Source organism: Nerophis lumbriciformis, linkage group LG31, assembly GCF_033978685.3.
Source record: "Nerophis lumbriciformis linkage group LG31, RoL_Nlum_v2.1, whole genome shotgun sequence".
Taxonomy (NCBI): Eukaryota; Metazoa; Chordata; class Actinopteri; order Syngnathiformes; family Syngnathidae; genus Nerophis; species Nerophis lumbriciformis.
In genome coordinates, this window is record NC_084578.2 from 2576548 (window position 1) to 2601500 (window position 24953).

At 32.9% G+C, this 24953-nt stretch overlaps 1 protein-coding gene across 1 annotated transcript in view; it reads right to left on the reverse strand.

Annotated features, from left to right (window-relative positions):
* Positions 1-20878, reverse strand: part of lats2 (large tumor suppressor kinase 2) — a 61069-nt gene extending 40191 nt beyond the window's left edge. The window contains exon 1 of the mRNA XM_061926095.1: positions 20537-20878. The gene's annotated coding sequence lies outside the window, so the exon portion shown is untranslated. The remainder of the gene's footprint in view (positions 1-20536) is intronic.
* Between the last annotated feature and the right edge of the window lie 4075 nt (positions 20879-24953).

Genomic DNA, 24953 nt, shown 5'->3' on the forward strand with positions numbered 1-24953 from the left:
TAAGAGCGGAAGTGATGTCACGTTGCGGAGGTTTTTTGAAAGAAGGTAAATAAAGTGGTCCTCGTGTAAACCGGAGCCTCTGTGTTTGTTATTTTGTAGTTTCATACAGTATAGGCCACATTTATAAACCCTCGGTTACACTTTTTTAAATAGATTCAATCTTGCACGTGGAAAGTTGAAGTGAGGGCTTTAGTTGCGGCGCATGGACTTCATTTCTAAGTAAAGGTAAGACCATAATAACGTTTTTTTTATTAAATGTGCTTTTTTGTGTGCTACAGTTTGTATGTGTAAAGTTAAAGTTAAGTTAAAGTAGCAATGATTGTCACACACACACTAGGTGTGGTGAAATTTGTCCTCTGCATTTGACCCATCCCCTTGATCACCCCCTGGGAGGTGAGGGGAGCAGTGGGCAGCAGCGGCGCCGCGCCCGGGAATAATTTTTGGTGATTTAACCCCCAATTCCAAGCCTTGATGCTGAGTGCCAAGCAGGGAAGAATGCTGGTATGAGCTTTTAAACATAACCCGTTAACTGCTGCCAATCAAATGGTGAATGAGATACTCTTTAGGGTTCATATGTTTGTAAATCTGACTGTGATGAAGTCAGTGCCTCACCAGCCATCAACCTCACCGCACGTCACTGATATATATATATATATATATATATATATATATATATAAAATTATTTTTTTATACTTACATATATTTTTTTTAACATTGATTTTTGATTTAAATTATTTATATATATATTTTTTTAATTGATGCAAAGGAAAAGTGACTCACAGCTACTACTCTGCATCAACTGTGTCCATCATGTCATGTCATGATGTGAAACACGACACTAATGCATTTGTTCAGATCAATAAAAATAGCAATTCTGAAAAATAATTTATTATTTATTATCTGTGTTTTTTTTTGTTTTTTTTTACAACTTAGCACTATTTGAAAAACAAGAAAAGACAACATGATGCATCAGCAGGGGGTCCCAACTCACATGTGAAGAATGGAAGAAGTCATAAAACACCATGTGAGAAGACACCCCCCCCCCCCCCCCACACACACACACACACACACACACACACAGTCAGCACATAGCACAAGTTGCACAAGTCAGCGTGTCACAACATAGTTGAGCAGCGTTGTCATCAGTAAACACTCACTCTCACTCTCTCTCTCTCTCTCTCTCTCTCTCTCTCTCTCTCTCTCTCTCTCTCTCTCTCTCTCTCTCTCTCTCTCTCTCTCTCTCTCTCTCGTGTGCCTTACCACTAATGCAAGAAGCATACTGTATGTTCTTCCCCTGGCAAATAATGTCCATACTGTATGTCAGACCTGGGCATTCTGCGGCCCGCGGGCCACATCTGGCCCTTTGTGCGTCCCTGTCCGGCCCGCGTGAGGCCAATCAGAAATTGCATCCATCCATTTTCTACCACTTTTACACCCCCAGAGATGCAGCTGTCAGGACAAGTTTTGTCATTTCTCACAAAATCGCCAGAAAAAGTAAGGCGTTTTCTGACGGAGAGTTTATTAAGGAGCGCTTATTGGACTCAAGATGCTAGCATATTAGCAAGTTTTCATGCTAGCATATTAGCAAGTTTTCATGCTAGCATATTAGCTACTTTTCATGCTAACATATTAGCTACTTTTCATGCTAACATATTAGCTACTTTTCATGCTAACAAATTAGCTACTTTTCACGCTAGCATGTTAGCGACCTTTCATGCTAGCATATTAGTGACATTTCATGCTAGCATATTAGCTACTTTTCATGCTAGCATATTGGCAACTTTTCACGCTAGCATGTTAGCGACCTTTCACGCTAGCATATTAGCTACTTTTGATGCTAGTATATTAGCAAGTTTTCATGCTAGCATATTAGCAAGTTTTCATGCTAGCATGTTAGCTACTTTTCATGCTAGCATATTAGCCAGTTTTCATGCTAGCATATTAGTTACTTTTTATGCTAGCATATTGGCAACTTTTCACGCTAGCATGTTAGCGACCTTTCACGCTAGCATATTAGCTACTTTTGATGCTAGCATATTAGCAAGTTTTCATGCTAGCATATTAGCAAGTTTTCATGCTAGCATATTAGCCAGTTTTCATGCTAGCATATTGGCAACTTTTCACGCTAGCATGTTAGCAACCTTTCACGCTAGCATATTAGCTACTTTTGATGCTAGCATATTAGCAAGTTTTCATGCTAGCATATTAGCCAGTTTTCATGCTAGCATATTGGCAACTTTTCACGCTAGCATGCTAGCGACCTTCCATGCTAGCATATTAGTGACCTTTCATGCTAGCATATTAGCCAGTTTTCATGCTAGCACATTAGCTACTTTTCATGCTAGCATATTGACAGCATATTAGCTACTTTTGATGCTAGCATATTAACAAGTTTTCATGCTAGCATATTAGCAAGTTTTCATGCTAGCATATTAGCCAGTTTTCATGCTAGCATATTGGCAACTTTTCACGCTAGCATGTTAGCGACCTTTCACGCTAGCATATTAGCTACTTTTGATGCTAGCATATTAGTAAGTTTTCATGCTAGCATATTAGCTACTTTTCATGCTAGCATATTAGCAAGTTTTCATGCTAGCATATTAGCCAGTTTTCATGCTAGCATATTAGCCAGTTTTCATGCAAGCATATAGATACTTTTCATGCTAGCATATAGCATGAAAATATAGCATTTATATCAGCTGGACATGTCTAGTCAAGTTCACACGCTGACCTCTGACCTCTGACCCTATAGGAACATCAGCCGGACAAGTCTAGTCAAGTTCACACGCTGACCCTAAATAGTCGCCATAGACACTGACCTCTGACCTCTGACTTTATGCCAACAAGCAATGTCATTAATGCATACAACATTTTTTAGTTTACTTTGCATCCATCCATCCATCCACCTGTCATCCATCCACCTGTCATCCATCCATATAACCATTCATACATCATCCAACCATACATCCATCCATCCGCCTGTCATCCATACATCTATACATCCATCCATATAACCATTCATACATCATCCATCCATCCACCTGTCATCCTTACATTTATAAATCCATCCATATAACCATTCATATATCATCCATCCATCCATCCACCTGTCATCCATCCACCTGTCATCCATCCATATAACCATTCATATATCATCCATCCATCCATCCACCTGTCATCCATCCATATAACCATTCATACATCATCCATCCATCCACCTGTCATCCATACATATATACATCCATCCATATAACCATTTGTACATCATCCATCCATACATCCATCCATCCATCTATAAATCTATCCATATAACATCCATCCATCCACCTGTCATCCATACATCTATACATCCATCCATATAACCATTCATATATCATCCATCCATCCATCCATCCATCCACCTGTCATCCATACATCTATACATCCATCTATATAACCATTCATATATCATCCATCCATCCACCTGTCATCCACGCATCTATAAATCTATCCATATAACCATTCATACATCATCCATCCATCCATCCATCAATCCACCTGTCATCCATACATCTATACATCCATCCATATAACCATTCATATATCATCCATCCATACATCCATCCATCCACCTGTCGTCCATGCATCTATACATCCATCCATATAACCATTCATATATCATCCATCCATCCATCCATCCATCCACCTGTCATCCATACATCTATACATCCATCTATATAACCATTCATATATCATCCATCCATCCATCCACCTGTCATCCATACATCTATACATCCATCTATATAACCATTCATATATCATCCATCCATCCACCTGTCATCCACGCATCTATAAATCTATCCATATAACCATTCATACATCATCCATCCATCCATCCATCCATCCATCAATCCACCTGTCATCCATACATCTATACATCCATCCATATAACCATTCATATATCATCCATCCATACATCCATCCATCCACCTGTCGTCCATGCATCTATACATGCATCCATATAACCATTCATATATCATCCATCCATCCATCCATCCATCCACCTGTCATCCATACATCTATAAATCCATCTATATAACCATTCATATATCATCCATCCATACATCCATCCATCCACCTGTCATCCATGCATCTATACATCCATCTATATAACCATTCATATATCATCCATCCATACATCCATCCACCTGTCATCCACGCATCTATAAATCTATCCATATAACCATTCATACATCATCCATCCATCCATCCATCCATCAATCCACCTGTCATCCATACATCTATACATCCATCCATATAACCATTCATATATCATCCATCCATACATCCATCCATCCACCTGTCGTCCATGCATCTATACATCCATCCATATAACCATTCATATATCATCCATCCATCCATCCATCCATCCACCTGTCATCCATACATCTATAAATCCATCTATATAACCATTCATATATCATCCATCCATACATCCATCCATCCACCTGTCATCCATGCATCTATACATCCATCTATATAACCATTCATATATCATCCATCCATACATCCATCCACCTGTCATCCACGCATCTATAAATCTATCCATATAACCATTCATACATCATCCATCCATCCATCCATCAATCCACCTGTCATCCATACATCTATACATCCATCCATATAACCATTCATATATCATCCATCCATACATCCATCTGTCATCCACGCATCTATAAATCTATCCATATAACCATTCATACACCATCCATCCATCCATACATCATCCACCTGTCGTCCATACATCTATACATCCATCCATATAACCATTCATATATCATCCATCCATCCATCCATCCATCCACCTGTCATCCATACATCTATAAATCCATCTATATAACCATTCATATATCATCCATCCATACATCCATCCATCCACCTGTCATCCATGCATCTATACATCCATCTATATAACCATTCATATATCATCCATCCATACATCCATCCATCCACCTGTCATCCACGCATCTATAAATATATCCATATAACCATTTATATATCATCCATCCATACATCCATCCCCCTGTCATCCATACATCTATACATCCATCCATATAACCATTCATATATCATCCATCCATACATCCACCTGGCATTCATACATCTATAAATCTATCCATATAACCATTCATATATCATCCATCCATCCATCCATCATCCATCCATCCATCCATCCATCCATCCATCCATCCATGCATCTATACATCCATCCATATAACCATTCATCCATCATCCATCCATACATCATCCATCCATCCATCCATCTGTCATCCATACATCTATAAATCTATCCATATAACCATTCATACATCATCCATTCATATATCATCCATACATCCATCCATCCACCTGTCATCCATACATCTATACATCCATCCATATAACCATTCATATATCATCCATCCATCCATCATCCATCCATCCATCCATCCATCCACCTGTCATCCATACATCTATAAATCCATCCATATAACCATTCATCCATCATCCATCCATACATCATCCATCCATCCATCCATACATCTATAAATCCATCCATATAACCATTCATCCATCATCCATCCATACATCATCCATCCATCCATCTGTCATCCATACATCTATAAATCTATCCATATAACCATTCATACATCATCCATCCATACATCATCCATACATCAATCCATACATCTATAAATCCATCCATATAACCATTCATCCATCATCCATCCATACATCATCCATCCATACATTCATCCACCTGTCATCCATGCATACACCCATTTACACATCCCCTGTCATCCATCCATAAATCTATCCATCCATCCACCTGCCATCCCTCTAATACATGCACCCATACATACATACATCCATCCATCCATCCATCCATCCACATGTCAACCATCCATACATCCACCTGTCATCCATCCATATATTTACCTGTCATCCATCTATACGTCCACCTTTTCATCCGTCATCCATCTATACATCCATCCAACCACACATCCACCTGTCATCCATCCCTCCATCCATCCATCCAGCTGGACTGTTAACAGGGACCACTTGTACAGGAAAGGACAGAGCAGGCTGTACTTCCTGAGGAGGCTGCGCACCTTCAACATCTGTAGAATACTCTTGTGGATGTACTACCAGTCTGTGGATGTACTACCAGTCTGTGGATGTACTAGCAGTCTGTGGTTGTACTACCAGTCTGTGGTTGTACTACCAGTCTGTGGTTGTACTACCAGTCTGTGGATGTACTACCAGTCTGTGGTTGTACTAGCAGTCTGTGGATGTACTAGCAGTCTGTGGATGTACTAGCAGTCTGTGGTTGTACTAGCAGTCTGTGGATGTACTACCAGTCTGTGGATGTACTACCAGTCTGTGGATGTAGTACCAGTCTGTGGATGTACTACCAGTCTGTGGATGTAGTACCAGTCTGTGGTTGTACTATCAGTCTGTGGATGTACTACCAGTCTGTGGTTGTACTACCAGTCTGTGGTTGTACTACCAGTCTGTGGATGTACTAGCAGTCTGTGGTTGTACTAGCAGTCTGTGGATGTACTAGCAGTCTGTGGATGTACTAGCAGTCTGTGGTTGTACTAGCAGTCTGTGGATGTACTACCAGTCTGTGGATGTACTAGCAGTCTGTGGTTGTACTAGCAGTCTGTGGATGTACTACCAGTCTGTGGATGTACTACCAGTCTGTGGATGTACTATCAGTCTGTGGTTGTACTAGCAGTCTGTGGTTGTACTAGCAGTCTGTGGATGTACTACTAGTCTGTGGATGTAGTACCAGTCTGTGGTTGCCAGTGTTCTGTACTACATGGTAGTGTGCTGGGGGGGCAGTACATCTAAGAAGGACAGCTCCAGACTGGAGAAACTGATCAGGTTCTACGATGGTAATAAAAGTGGACTCACTGGTGACGGTGGCAGAGAAGAGGACTGTGGAAAAACTAGTGAGCATCCTGGATGATGCCAGTCACTCTCTGCATAGAGTTGTCAGTAGCCAGAGGAGTCTGTTCAGTGCTAGACTGTTCAGTGCTAGACTGTTCAGTGCTAGACTGCTTCATCCCAAGTGCAGGACTAATAGACTCAAAAACTCCTTTGTCCCACATGACATTAGACTTATTTATCCAACAATCAGCATTTTTATCCAACAATCAATCATCATATTTATCCAACAATCAATCATCATATTTATCCAACAATCAATCATCATATTTATCCAACAATCATCGTATTTAGCCAACAATCAACAAATTTATCCAACAATCATCATATTTATCCAACAATCAATCATCATATGTATCCAACAATCATCATATTTATCCAACAATCAATCATCATATTTATCCAACAATCAATCATCATATTTATCCAACAATCAATCATCATATTTATCCAACAATCATCATATTTATCCAACAATCAATCATCATATGTATCCAACAATCATCATATTTATCCAACAATCAATCATCATATTTATCCAACAATCAACATATTTATCCAACAATCATCATATTTAGCCAACAATCAACATATTTATCCAACAATCATCATATTTATCCAACAATCAATCATCATATTTATCCAACAATCAATCATCATATTTATCCAACAATCAATCATCATATGTATCCAACAATCATCATATTTATCCAACAATCAATCATCATATTTATCCAACAATCAATCATCATATGTATCCAACAATCATCATATTTATCCAACAATCAATCATCATATTTATCCAACAATCAACATATTTATCCAACAATCATCATATTTAGCCAACAATCAACATATTTATCCAACAATCATCATATTTATCCAACAATCAATCATCATATTTATCCAACAATCAATCATCATATTTATCCAACAATCATCGTATTTAGCCAACAATCAACATATTTATCCAACAATCATCATATTTATCCAACAATCAATCATCATATTTAGCCAACAATCAACATATTTATCCAACAATCATCATATTTATCCAACAATCAATCATCATATTTATCCAACAATCAATCATCATATGTATCCAACAATCATCATATTTATCCAACAATCAATCATCATATGTATCCAACAATCATCATATTTATCCAACAATCAATCATCATATTTATCCAACAATCATCATATTTATCCAACAATCAATCATCATATTTATCCAACAATCATCGTATTTAGCCAACAATCAACATATTTATCCAACAATCATCATATTTACCTGACAATCAATCATCATATTTATCCAACAATCATCATATTTATCCAACAATCAATCATCATATTTATCCAACAATCATCATATTTGTCCAACAATCAATCATCATATCTATCCAACAATCATCGTATTTAGCCAACAATCAACATATTTATCCAACAATCATCATATTTATCCGACAATCAATCATCATATTTATCCAACAATCAATCATCATATTTATCCAACAATCAATCATCATATTTATCCAACAATCATCGTATTTAGCCAACAATCAATCATCATATTTATCCAACAATCATCATATTTAGCCAACAATCAATCATCATATTTATCCAACAATCATCGTATTTAGCCAACAATCAACATATTTATCCAACAATCATCATATTTATCCGACAATCAATCATCATATTTATCCAACAATCAATCATCATATTTATCCAACAATCAATCATCATATTTATCCAACAATCATCGTATTTAGCCAACAATCAACATATTTACCCAACAATCATCATATTTATCCAACAATCAATCATCATATTTATCCAACAATCATCATATTTAGCCAACAATCAATCATCATATTTATCCAACAATCATCGTATTTAGCCAACAATCAACATATTTATCCAACAATCATCATATTTATCCGACAATCAATCATCATATTTATCCAACAATCAATCATCATATTTATCCAACAATCAATCATCATATTTATCCAACAATCATCGTATTTAGCCAACAATCAACATATTTACCCAACAATCAACATATTTATCCAACAATCATCATATTTATCCAACAATCAATCATCATATTTATTCAACAATCAATCATCATATTTATTCAACAATCAATCATCATATTTATCCAACAATCATCGTATTTAGCCAACAATCAACATATTCATCCAACAATCATCATATTTATCTAACAATCAATCATCATATTTATCCAACAATCATCATATTTATCCAACAATCAATCATCATATTTATCCAACAATCATCATATTTATCCAACAATCAATCATCATATTTATCCAACAATCATCATATTTATCCAACAATCAATCATCATATTTATCCAACAATCATTATATTTATCCAACAATCAATCATCATATTTATCCAACAATCAATCATCATATTTATCCAACAATCATCGTATTTAGCCAACAATCAACATATTTATTCAACAATCAACATATTTATCCAACAATCATCATATTTATCCAACAATCAATCATCATATTTATCCAACAATCAATCATCATATTTATCCAACAATCATCGTATTTAACCAACAATCAACATATTTATCCAACAATCATCATATGTATCCAACAATCATCATATTTATCCAACAATCATCATATTTATCCAACAATCAATCATCATATTTCTCCAACAATCAATCATCATATTTCTCCAACAATCATCGTATTTAACCAACAATCAACATATTTATCCAACAATCATCATATGTATCCAACAATCATCATATTTATCCAACAATCAATCATCATATTTATCCAACAATCATCATATTTATCCAACAATCAATCATCATATTTATCCAACAATCAATCATCATATTTCTCCAACAATCAATCATCATATTTATCCAACAATCATCGTATTTAACCAACAATCAACATATTTATCCAACAATCATCATATGTATCCAACAATCATCATATTTATCCAACAATCAATCATCATATTTATCCAACAATCATCATATTTATCCAACAATCAATCATCATATTTATCCAACAATCAATCATCATATTTATCCAACAATCATCGTATTTAGCCAACAATCAACATATTTACCCAACAATCAACATATTTATCCAACAATCATCATATTTATCCAACAATCAATCATCATATTTATTCAACAATCAATCATCATATTTATTCAACAATCAATCATCATATTTATCCAACAATCATCGTATTTAGCCAACAATCAACAAATTTATCCAACAATCATCATATTTATCCAACAATCAATCATCATATGTATCCAACAATCATCATATTTATCCAACAATCAATCATCATATTTATCCAACAATCATCATATTTATCCAACAATCAATCATCATATTTATCCAACAATCAATCATCATATTTATCCAACAATCATCATATTTATCCAACAATCAATCATCATATGTATCCAACAATCATCATATTTATCCAACAATCAATCATCATATTTATCCAACAATCAACATATTTATCCAACAATCATCATATTTAGCCAACAATCAACATATTTATCCAACAATTATCATATTTATCCAACAATCAATCATCATATTTATCCAACAATCAATCATCATATTTATCCAACAATCAATCATCATATGTATCCAACAATCATCATATTTATCCAACAATCAATCATCATATTTATCCAACAATCAATCATCATATGTATCCAACAATCATCATATGTATCCAACAATCAATCATCATATTTATCCAACAATCAACATATTTATCCAACAATCATCATATTTAGCCAACAATCAACATATTTATCCAACAATCATCATATTTATCCAACAATCAATCATCATATTTATCCAACAATCAATCATCATATTTATCCAACAATCATCGTATTTAGCCAACAATCAACATATTTATCCAACAATCATCATATTTATCCAACAATCAATCATCATATTTAGCCAACAATCAACATATTTATCCAACAATCATCATATTTATCCAACAATCAATCATCATATTTATCCAACAATCAATCATCATATGTATCCAACAATCATCATATTTATCCAACAATCAATCATCATATTTAGCCAACAATCATCATATTTATCCAACAATCAATCATCATATTTATCCAACAATCATCATATTTATCCAACAATCAATCATCATATTTATCCAACAATCATCGTATTTAGCCAACAATCAACATATTTATCCAACAATCATCATATTTATCTGACAATCAATCATCATATTTATCCAACAATCATCATATTTATCCAACAATCAATCATCATATTTATCCAACAATCATCATATTTGTCCAACAATCAATCATCATATCTATCCAACAATCATCGTATTTAGCCAACAATCAACATATTTATCCAACAATCATCATATTTAGCCAACAATCAATCATCATATTTATCCAACAATCATCGTATTTAGCCAACAATCAACATATTTATCCAACAATCATCATATTTATCCGACAATCAATCATCATATTTATCCAACAATCAATCATCATATTTATCCAACAATCAATCATCATATTTATCCAACAATCATCATATTTATCCAACAATCAATCATCGTATTTAGCCAACAATCAACATATTTACCCAACAATCAACATATTTATCCAACAATCATCATATTTATCCAACAATCAATCATCATATTTATTCAACAATCAATCATCATATTTATTCAACAATCAATCATCATATTTATCCAACAATCATCGTATTTAGCCAACAATCAACATATTCATCCAACAATCATCATATTTATCCAACAATCAATCATCATATTTATCCAACAATCATTATATTTATCCAACAATCAATCATCATATTTATCCAACAATCAATCATCATATTTATCCAACAATCATCGTATTTAGCCAACAATCAACATATTTATTCAACAATCAACATATTTATCCAACAATCATCATATTTATCCAACAATCAATCATCATATTTATCCAACAATCAATCATCATATTTATCCAACAATCATCGTATTTAACCAACAATCAACATATTTATCCAACAATCATCATATGTATCCAACAATCATCATATTTATCCAACAATCATCATATTTATCCAACAATCAATCATCATATTTCTCCAACAATCAATCATCATATTTATCCAACAATCATCGTATTTAACCAACAATCAACATATTTATCCAACAATCATCATATGTATCCAACAATCATCATATTTATCCAACAATCAATCATCATATTTATCCAACAATCATCATATTTATCCAACAATCAATCATCATATTTATCCAACAATCAATCATCATATTTCTCCAACAATCAATCATCATATTTATCCAACAATCATCGTATTTAACCAACAATCAACATATTTATCCAACAATCATCATATGTATCCAACAATCATCATATTTATCCAACAATCAATCATCATATTTATCCAACAATCATCATATTTATTCAACAATCAATCATCATATTTATCCAACAATCAATCATCATATTTATCCAACAATCATCGTATTTAGCCAACAATCAACATATTTACCCAACAATCAACATATTTATCCAACAATCATCATATTTATCCAACAATCAATCATCATATTTATTCAACAATCAATCATCATATTTATTCAACAATCAATCATCATATTTATCCAACAATCATCGTATTTAGCCAACAATCAACATATTCATCCAACAATCATCATATTTATCCAACAATCAATCATCATATTTATCCAACAATCATTATATTTATCCAACAATCAATCATCATATTTATCCAACAATCAATCATCATATTTATCCAACAATCATCGTATTTAGCCAACAATCAACATATTTATTCAACAATCAACATATTTATCCAACAATCATCATATTTATCCAACAATCAATCATCATATTTATCCAACAATCAATCATCATATTTATCCAACAATCATCGTATTTAACCAACAATCAACATATTTATCCAACAATCATCATATTTATCCAACAATCATCATATTTATCCAACAATCATCATATTTATCCAACAATCAATCATCATATTTCTCCAACAATCAATCATCATATTTATCCAACAATCATCGTATTTAACCAACAATCAACATATTTATTCAACAATCAACCTATTTATCCAACAATCATCATATTTATTCAACAATCAATCATCATATTTATCCAACAATCAATCATCATATTTATCCAACAATCATCGTATTTAGCCAACAATCAACATATTTACCCAACAATCAACATATTTATCCAACAATCATCATATTTATCCAACAATCAATCATCATATTTATTCAACAATCAATCATCATATTTATTCAACAATCAATCATCATATTTATCCAACAATCATCGTATTTAGCCAACAATCAACATATTCATCCAACAATCATCATATTTATCCAACAATCAATCATCATATTTATCCAACAATCATTATATTTATCCAACAATCAATCATCATATTTATCCAACAATCAATCATCATATTTATCCAACAATCATCGTATTTAGCCAACAATCAACATATTTATTCAACAATCAACATATTTATCCAACAATCATCATATTTATCCAACAATCAATCATCATATTTATCCAACAATCAATCATCATATGTATCCAACAATCATCATATTTATCCAACAATCAATCATCATATGTATCCAACAATCATCATATTTATCCAACAATCAATCATCATATTTATCCAACAATCATCATATTTATCCAACAATCAATCATCATATTTATCCAACAATCATCGTATTTAGCCAACAATCAACATATTTATCCAACAATCATCATATTTATCTGACAATCAATCATCATATTTATCCAACAATCATCATATTTATCCAACAATCAATCATCATATTTATCCAACAATCATCATATTTGTCCAACAATCAATCATCATATCTATCCAACAATCATCGTATTTAGCCAACAATCAACATATTTATCCAACAATCATCATATTTAGCCAACAATCAATCATCATATTTATCCAACAATCATCGTATTTAGCCAACAATCAACATATTTATCCAACAATCATCATATTTATCCGACAATCAATCATCATATTTATCCAACAATCAATCATCATATTTATCCAACAATCAATCATCATATTTATCCAACAATCATCGTATTTAGCCAACAATCAACATATTTACCCAACAATCAACATATTTATCCAACAATCATCATATTTATCCAACAATCAATCATCATATTTATTCAACAATCAATCATCATATTTATTCAACAATCAATCATCATATTTATCCAACAATCATCATATTTATCCAACAATCAATCATCATATTTATCCAACAATCATCATATTTATCCAACAATCAATCATCATATTTATCCAACAATCATTATATTTATCCAACAATCAATCATCATATTTATCCAACAATCAATCATCATATTTATCCAACAATCATCGTATTTAGCCAACAATCAACATATTTATTCAACAATCAACATATTTATCCAACAATCATCATATTTATCCAACAATCAATCATCATATTTATCCAACAATCAATCATCATATTTATCCAACAATCATCGTATTTAACCAACAATCAACATATTTATCCAACAATCATCATATGTATCCAACAATCATCATATTTATCCAACAATCATCATATTTATCCAACAATCAATCATCATATTTCTCCAACAATCAATCATCATATTTCTCCAACAATCATCGTATTTAACCAACAATCAACATATTTATCCAACAATCATCATATGTATCCAACAATCATCATATTTATCCAACAATCAATCATCATATTTATCCAACAATCATCATATTTATCCAACAATCAATCATCATATTTATCCAACAATCAATCATCATATTTCTCCAACAATCAATCATCATATTTATCCAACAATCATCGTATTTAACCAACAATCAACATATTTATCCAACAATCATCATATGTATCCAACAATCATCATATTTATCCAACAATCAATCATCATATTTATCCAACAATCATCATATTTATCCAACAATCAATCATCATATTTATCCAACAATCAATCATCATATTTATCCAACAATCATCGTATTTAGCCAACAATCAACATATTTACCCAACAATCAACATATTTATCCAACAATCATCATATTTATCCAACAATCAATCATCATATTTATTCAACAATCAATCATCATATTTATTCAACAATCAATCATCATATTTATCCAACAATCATCGTATTTAGCCAACAATCAACAAATTTATCCAACAATCATCATATTTATCCAACAATCAATCATCATATGTATCCAACAATCATCATATTTATCCAACAATCAATCATCATATTTATCCAACAATCATCATATTTATCCAACAATCAATCATCATATTTATCCAACAATCAATCATCATATTTATCCAACAATCATCATATTTATCCAACAATCAATCATCATATGTATCCAACAATCATCATATTTATCCAACAATCAATCATCATATTTATCCAACAATCAACATATTTATCCAACAATCATCATATTTAGCCAACAATCAACATATTTATCCAACAATTATCATATTTATCCAACAATCAATCATCATATTTATCCAACAATCAATCATCATATTTATCCAACAATCAATCATCATATGTATCCAACAATCATCATATTTATCCAACAATCAATCATCATATTTATCCAACAATCAATCATCATATGTATCCAACAATCATCATATGTATCCAACAATCAATCATCATATTTATCCAACAATCAACATATTTATCCAACAATCATCATATTTAGCCAACAATCAACATATTTATCCAACAATCATCATATTTATCCAACAATCAATCATCATATTTATCCAACAATCAATCATCATATTTATCCAACAATCATCGTATTTAGCCAACAATCAACATATTTATCCAACAATCATCATATTTATCCAACAATCAATCATCATATTTAGCCAACAATCAACATATTTATCCAACAATCATCATATTTATCCAACAATCAATCATCATATTTATCCAACAATCAATCATCATATGTATCCAACAATCATCATATTTATCCAACAATCAATCATCATATTTAGCCAACAATCATCATATTTATCCAACAATCAATCATCATATTTATCCAACAATCATCATATTTATCCAACAATCAATCATCATATTTATCCAACAATCATCGTATTTAGCCAACAATCAACATATTTATCCAACAATCATCATATTTATCTGACAATCAATCATCATATTTATCCAACAATCATCATATTTATCCAACAATCAATCATCATATTTATCCAACAATCATCATATTTGTCCAACAATCAATCATCATATCTATCCAACAATCATCGTATTTAGCCAACAATCAACATATTTATCCAACAATCATCATATTTAGCCAACAATCAATCATCATATTTATCCAACAATCATCGTATTTAGCCAACAATCAACATATTTATCCAACAATCATCATATTTATCCGACAATCAATCATCATATTTATCCAACAATCAATCATCGTATTTAGCCAACAATCAACATATTTACCCAACAATCAACATATTTATCCAACAATCATCATATTTATCCAACAATCAATCATCATATTTATTCAACAATCAATCATCATATTTATTCAACAATCAATCATCATATTTATCCAACAATCATCGTATTTAGCCAACAATCAACATATTCATCCAACAATCATCATATTTATCCAACAATCAATCATCATATTTATCCAACAATCATTATATTTATCCAACAATCAATCATCATATTTATCCAACAATCAATCATCATATTTATCCAACAATCATCGTATTTAGCCAACAATCAACATATTTATTCAACAATCAACATATTTATCCAACAATCATCATATTTATCCAACAATCAATCATCATATTTATCCAACAATCAATCATCATATTTATCCAACAATCATCGTATTTAACCAACAATCAACATATTTATCCAACAATCATCATATGTATCCAACAATCATCATATTTATCCAACAATCATCATATTTATCCAACAATCAATCATCATATTTCTCCAACAATCAATCATCATATTTATCCAACAATCATCGTATTTAACCAACAATCAACATATTTATCCAACAATCATCATATGTATCCAACAATCATCATATTTATCCAACAATCAATCATCATATTTATCCAACAATCATCATATTTATCCAACAATCAATCATCATATTTATCCAACAATCAATCATCATATTTCTCCAACAATCAATCATCATATTTATCCAACAATCATCGTATTTAACCAACAATCAACATATTTATCCAACAATCATCATATGTATCCAACAATCATCATATTTATCCAACAATCAATCATCATATTTATCCAACAATCATCATATTTATTCAACAATCAATCATCATATTTATCCAACAATCAATCATCATATTTATCCAACAATCATCGTATTTAGCCAACAATCAACATATTTACCCAACAATCAACATATTTATCCAACAATCATCATATTTATCCAACAATCAATCATCATATTTATTCAACAATCAATCATCATATTTATTCAACAATCAATCATCATATTTATCCAACAATCATCGTATTTAGCCAACAATCAACATATTCATCCAACAATCATCATATTTATCCAACAATCAATCATCATATTTATCCAACAATCATTATATTTATCCAACAATCAATCATCATATTTATCCAACAATCAATCATCATATTTATCCAACAATCATCGTATTTAGCCAACAATCAACATATTTATTCAACAATCAACATATTTATCCAACAATCATCATATTTATCCAACAATCAATCATCATATTTATCCAACAATCAATCATCATATTTATCCAACAATCATCGTATTTAACCAACAATCAACATATTTATCCAACAATCATCATATTTATCCAACAATCATCATATTTATCCAACAATCATCATATTTATCCAACAATCAATCATCATATTTCTCCAACAATCAATCATCATATTTATCCAACAATCATCGTATTTAACCAACAATCAACATATTTATTCAACAATCAACCTATTTATCCAACAATCATCATATTTATTCAACAATCAATCATCATATTTATCCAACAATCAATCATCATATTTATCCAACAATCATCGTATTTAGCCAACAATCAACATATTTACCCAACAATCAACATATTTATCCAACAATCATCATATTTATCCAACAATCAATCATCATATTTATTCAACAATCAATCATCATATTTATTCAACAATCAATCATCATATTTATCCAACAATCATCGTATTTAGCCAACAATCAACATATTCATCCAACAATCATCATATTTATCCAACAATCAATCATCATATTTATCCAACAATCATTATATTTATCCAACAATCAATCATCATATTTATCCAACAATCAATCATCATATTTATCCAACAATCATCGTATTTAGCCAACAATCAACATATTTATTCAACAATCAACATATTTATCCAACAATCATCATATTTATCCAACAATCAATCATCATATTTATCCAACAATCAATCATCATATTTATCCAACAATCATCGTATTTAACCAACAATCAACATATTTATCCAACAATCATCATATTTATCCAACAATCAATCATCATATTTCTCCAACAATCAATCATCATATTTATCCAACAATCATCGTATTTAACCAACAATCAACATATTTATTCAACAATCAACCTATTTATCCAACAATCATCATATTTATCCAACAATCAATCATCATATTTATCCAACAATCAATCATCATATTTATCCAACAATCATCGTATTTAGCCAACAATCAACATATTCATCCAACAATCATCATATTTATCCAACAATCAATCATCATATTTATCCACCAATCAATCATCATATTTATCTGGCAGTCAATCATCATATTTATCCAACAATCATCATATTTATCCAACAATCAATCATCATATTTATCCAACAATCATCATATTTATCCAACAATCAATCATCATATTTATCCGACAATCAATCATCATATTTATCCAACAATCATCGTATTTAGCCAACAATCAACATATTTACCCAACAATCATCATATTTATCCAACAATCAATCATCATATTTATCCAATAATCATTGTTATTTAGCCAACAATCAACATATTTATCCAACAAGCGATCATCATATTTATCCAACGATCAATCATCATATTTATCCAACAATCAATCATCATATTTATCCAACAATCATCATATTTATCCAACAATTAATCATCATATTTATCCAACAATCATCATATTTATCCAACAATCATCATATTTATCCAACAATCAATCATCATATTTATCCGACAATCAATCATCATATTTATCCAACAATCAATCATCATATTTATACAACAATCAACATATTTACCCAACAATCAACATATTTATCCAACAAGCGATCATCATATTTATCCAACGATCAATCATCATATTTATCCAACAACCATCATATTTATCCAACAATCATCATATTTATCCAACAATCAATCATCATATTTATCCAACAATCATCATATTTAGCAAACAATCAATCATCATATTTATCCAACAACCATCATATTTATCCAACAATCATCATATTTATCCAACAATCATCATATTTAGCAAACAATCAATCATCATATTTATCCAACAATCATCACATTTATCCGACAATCATCATATTTATCCAACAATCAATCATATTTATCCAACAATCATCATATTTATCCAACAATCATCATATTTAGCAAACAATCAATCATCATATTTATCAGACAAATATTTACAAGTAGTTATAAATGAGCATGAAAACACTCCTTCAGACATCACACACACACACACACACACACACACACACACACACACACACACACACACACACACACACACGCACACACACACACACACACACACACACACACACACACACACACACACACACACACACACACATACACACTCAAAGTTAGAGTAAAATAATGTTCTTGAAGCCCCGCTCAGAGGATAAGACATGTGTGATAATAATAATAATAATAATAGAATATGTAATAATAGCGTGGAATATTTGCAGGGAAAGCTAAAAACAACACAGAGCTGCTGTCTGTCATGCACCACCACGCATGCGCACGCACGCACATAGAGGACCGTGGAAAAATGTGGAAATGCCAGTTTTACACTTTTACTGTCTTGTCGGAAAAAGAAGCGGATTAAAAAAAAAGCCCACACATTCCCACGCAGCCATGTTAGCACGTTAGCACGTTAGCACGACCACCATCTTCACTTTCCACACTCAACTTCCACATAAAAGTCCAAGAAACGCTCAGTGCTCACCATGTGACGAACAACTCTTAAATACTTTCCATTCCTTCCGAAGACAAACTTTTTTTTTTCTTTTCTCCCTCTAATTTGTATTCTGGTCCTCCCGTCCGGTGCTTCTTGGAGCTCCTGGCCGGGGCTCGGAGGGTCTCCGGCGGGCTCAGAGGGGCCGACGCGGGCGAGGAAAAGTGATGATAGCCGCCTCCATTTTGGAGCAGAAGATGAAGACTTAGGAGAAGGAGAAGAAGAAGGAGAAGAAGAAGAAGAAGAAGAGAAAAAAGAAGCGGAGCGAGGAGGAGGAGAAGAAGAAGAAGAAATGAGGCACAAAGTTGGACACTCGCTGCATTGTTAACATTCCACACGTCACGTGACGGACCGACGCGCGTCAGCAGCGGAGGCCGACGCGAAGATCGTCTACGAGGCGTACGATGCTCCACACGCCCGTGAAAGGGGCTTCTTTTTCGGGTCTGGGGGCCGATTGAAGTGACGGGCGTTTGTGTGAAGGTCGTGGGAGATCCACGCGGAGGAAGACGGCGGCCAAACACTTTTATTTTTTTATTATTATTATTATTATTTTTTAATAAACCTTTTATTTTTTTTTATAAATGTCAACATTTACAAACAGTTGAGAAATAATAATCAAAGTAAGTACATAAAACACTTTTATCTTCGTCTCGGCGTCACACGTTGCGGTCGTCAAGACCACTTCCGGAGTTCACAATAAAAGCGCGGGGCGATACATCCGGTCTGAAAAATATGACGGGTCAAATGAGACAAAATGAATCAATTTCCAATAGATGTGTAAAAAATATGCATTTCTTTACTGTTAATTGGAACAATTCAACATTTGATTATGTCCCAATATAATCATTTATTTTATATTTGTATTTTGTATTTTGTGTATTCGTCTCGGCGTCACATGTTGCGGTCGGCAAGACCACTTCCGGAGTTCACAATAAAAGCGCGGGGCGATACATCCGGTCTGAAAAATATGACGGGTCAAATGAGACAAAATGAATCAATTTCCAATAGATGTGTAAAAAAATATGCATTTCTTTACCGTTAATTTGAATAATTCAACATTTGATTATGTCCCAATATAATCATTTATTTTATATTTGTATTTTGTATTTTGTGTACTTCCGGAGTTCACAATAATTCACAATAAAAGCGCGGGGTGATACATCCGGTCTGAAAAATATGACGAGTCAAATGAGACAAAATGAATCAATTTCCAATAGATGTGTAAAAAATATGCATTTATTTACTGTTAATTGGAATAATTCAACATTTGATGATGTCCCAATATAATCATTGAATTTGTATTTTGTATTTTGTGTATTCGTCTCGGTGTCACACGTTGCGGTCGGCAAGACCACTTCCGGAGTTCAGAATAAAAGCGCGGGGTGATACATCCGGTTTGAAAAATATGACGGGTCAAATGAGACAAAATGAATCAATTTCCAATAGATGTGTAAAAAATATGCATTTCTTTACTGTTAATTGGAATAATTCAACATTTGATGATGTCCCAATATAATAATTTATTTTGTATTCTGTCCCATTTGACGCTCCAATAAATATGTCATGAAATAATTTCCAATAAATGTGTAAAAAAATATGCATTTCTTTACTGTTAATTGGAATATTTCAACATTTGATGATGTCCCAATATAATCATTTTGTATTTGTATTTTGTATTTTGTGTATTCGTCTCGGCGTCACACGTTGCGGTCGGCAAGACCACTTCCGGAGTTCACAATAAAAGCGCGGGGTGATACATCCGGTCTGAAAAATATGACGGGTCAAATGAGACAAAATGAATCAATTTCCAATAGATGTGTCGAAAATATGCATTTCTTTACTGTTAATTGGAATAATGTCCCAATATAATCATTTATTTTGTATTTGTATTTTGTATTTTGTCTATTCGTCTCGGCGTCACACGTTGCGGTCGGCAAGACCACTTCCGGAGTTCACAATAAAAGCGCGGGGTGATACATCCGGTCTGAAAAATATGACGGGTCAAATGAGACAAAATGAAACAATTTCCAATAGATGTGTAAAAAATATGCATTTCTTTACTGTTAATTGGAATAATGTCCCAATATAATCATTTATTTTGTATTTGTATTTTGTATTTTGTGTATTCGTCTCGGCGTCACACGTTGCGGTCGTCAAGACCACTTCCGGAGTTCACAATAAAAGCGCGGGGCGATACATCCGGTCTGAAAAATATGACGGGTCAAATGAGACAAAATGAATCAATAGATGTGTAAAAAAATATGCATTTATTTACTGTTAATTGGAATATTTCAAACATTTTTGATTTCCCAATATAATAATGTATTTTGTATTCTGTCCCATTTGACCCTCCAATAAATATGTCATGAAATAATTTCCAATAGATGTGTAAAAAAAATGCATTTCTTTACTGTTAATTGGAATAATTCAACATTTGATGATGTCCCAATATAATCATTTATTTTGTATTTGTATTTTGTATTTTGTGTATTCGTCTCGGCGTCACACGTTGCGGTCGGCAAGACCACTTCCGGAGTTCACAATAAAAGCGCGGGGCGATACATCCGGTCTGAAAAATATGACCGGTCAAATGAGACAAAATGAATCAATTTCCAATAGATGTGTAAAAAATATGCATTTCTTTACTGATAATTGGAATAATGTCCCAATATAATCATTTATTTTGTATTCGTATTTTGTATTTTGTGTATTCGTCTCGGCGTCACACGTTGCGGTCGGCAAGACCACTTCCGGAGTTCACAATAAAAGCGCGGGGCGATACATCCGGTCTGAAAAATATGACGGGTCAAATGAGACAAAATGAATCAATTTCCAATAGATGTGTAAAAATATGCATTTCTTTACTGTTAATTGGAATATTTCAAACATTTTTGATTTCCCAATATAATAATTTATTTTGTATTCTGTCCCATTTGACCCTCCAATAAATATGTCATGAAATAATTTCCAATAGATTGTAATGATAGTGTTTGACCACATGGTGGTAGTAAGTCTACAAATGACTAGGAACCAATATATAGGATGTGTCAGGTAGGACTCTTCAGAGAGGTACACACCTTGTACGCACGAGTGTTGAAGTAGCGTTTGTAATATGTGATCGTGATTAAAAGACAGTTCTGCAAGTCATCCAACGATGTGTTATTTAAAACAATAACATAACATGGTACCAGGAGTGAACGAAAATTGAAGTGGTGTATTGTGAAAAGCGACATGGATTTGAAGCCACCTGAAAAGCTGAAGCTAAGTGGAAATGTCGACAGCAATTGGCGCACCTTCAAGCAGCAGTTCCAGCTGTACATGGCGGCCATGGCACTGCAGGATAAGCCGGATGCAAGGAAGGTAGCGTTACTGCTTACAATAGCAGGCCCACATGCCATTGAAGTTTACAACACTTTTGTGTTTGACAATCCAGATGAAAAAAACAAGTTGGAAGTTGTCATTGAAAAGTTTGATGCGCATTGCTCTCCCAAGAAGAATGAGACATATGAAAGATATGTGTTCCGTTCAAAAGTGCAAGCTCATGGAGAAAGTTTTGACAGTTTTGTGACTGATTTGAGGCTGAAAGCACAAACTTGCAACTTTGCTACACTGAAGGACTCTATGATAAGGGATCAGATTGTATGTGGCATAGAAGACAAAAAAGTCAGAGAAAGACTGTTGAGAGAGACAGAATTGTCGTTGGAGAATGCCATTAAAATTTGTCATGCAGCAGAATTGTCACAGATGCACGTCAAGACGTTTGGTGAAATGGCGTCCACCGCAGCCATCAGCGTGGGAGGCGACAATGTGCATGTCGTGTCAAGGGGATGGAAGTCGCAGCCTGCACAGCAGAAGAGTGACGTCATGTTCCAATGCAAGCGCTGTGGATCGCAGCACAAGCCAAAGCAGTGTCCAGCATTTGGTAAGCAGTGTTCCAAATGCTATGGAAAAAATCACTTTGCCAAACAATGTTTTGCTAAAGGAAAACCATGCGCTAAAAAGGAAAAATCTGTCAATGTAGTGGAGGACACTGATCTGGGTGAAACATTCTTTGTTGGCCTAGTGAACAGTGAAAATAAAACTGAAGAAGTAGTCAATGCTGTTGAAAAAGACAAGTGGATTGCACCGCTACAAATAAATGGAACTCGAGTTAACATGAAACTAGATACTGGTGCAAAGGCAAACTTGATCAACATGTCAGACATCAAGGAATTGAGAGAAAAACCGAAAATCCACAAAACAACAGTTGTACTGAAAGACTACAATGGTCGTAGCATTGACAGTCTGGGCACATGCAAATTGAGAGTCACTGTAAAAGGAAAAGTGCACTACCTGCTATTTTCAGTTGTCACTGAAGAACGCGAGTCAATATTGGGTGACAAAGCATGTGAAGTTTTAGGACTGGTGA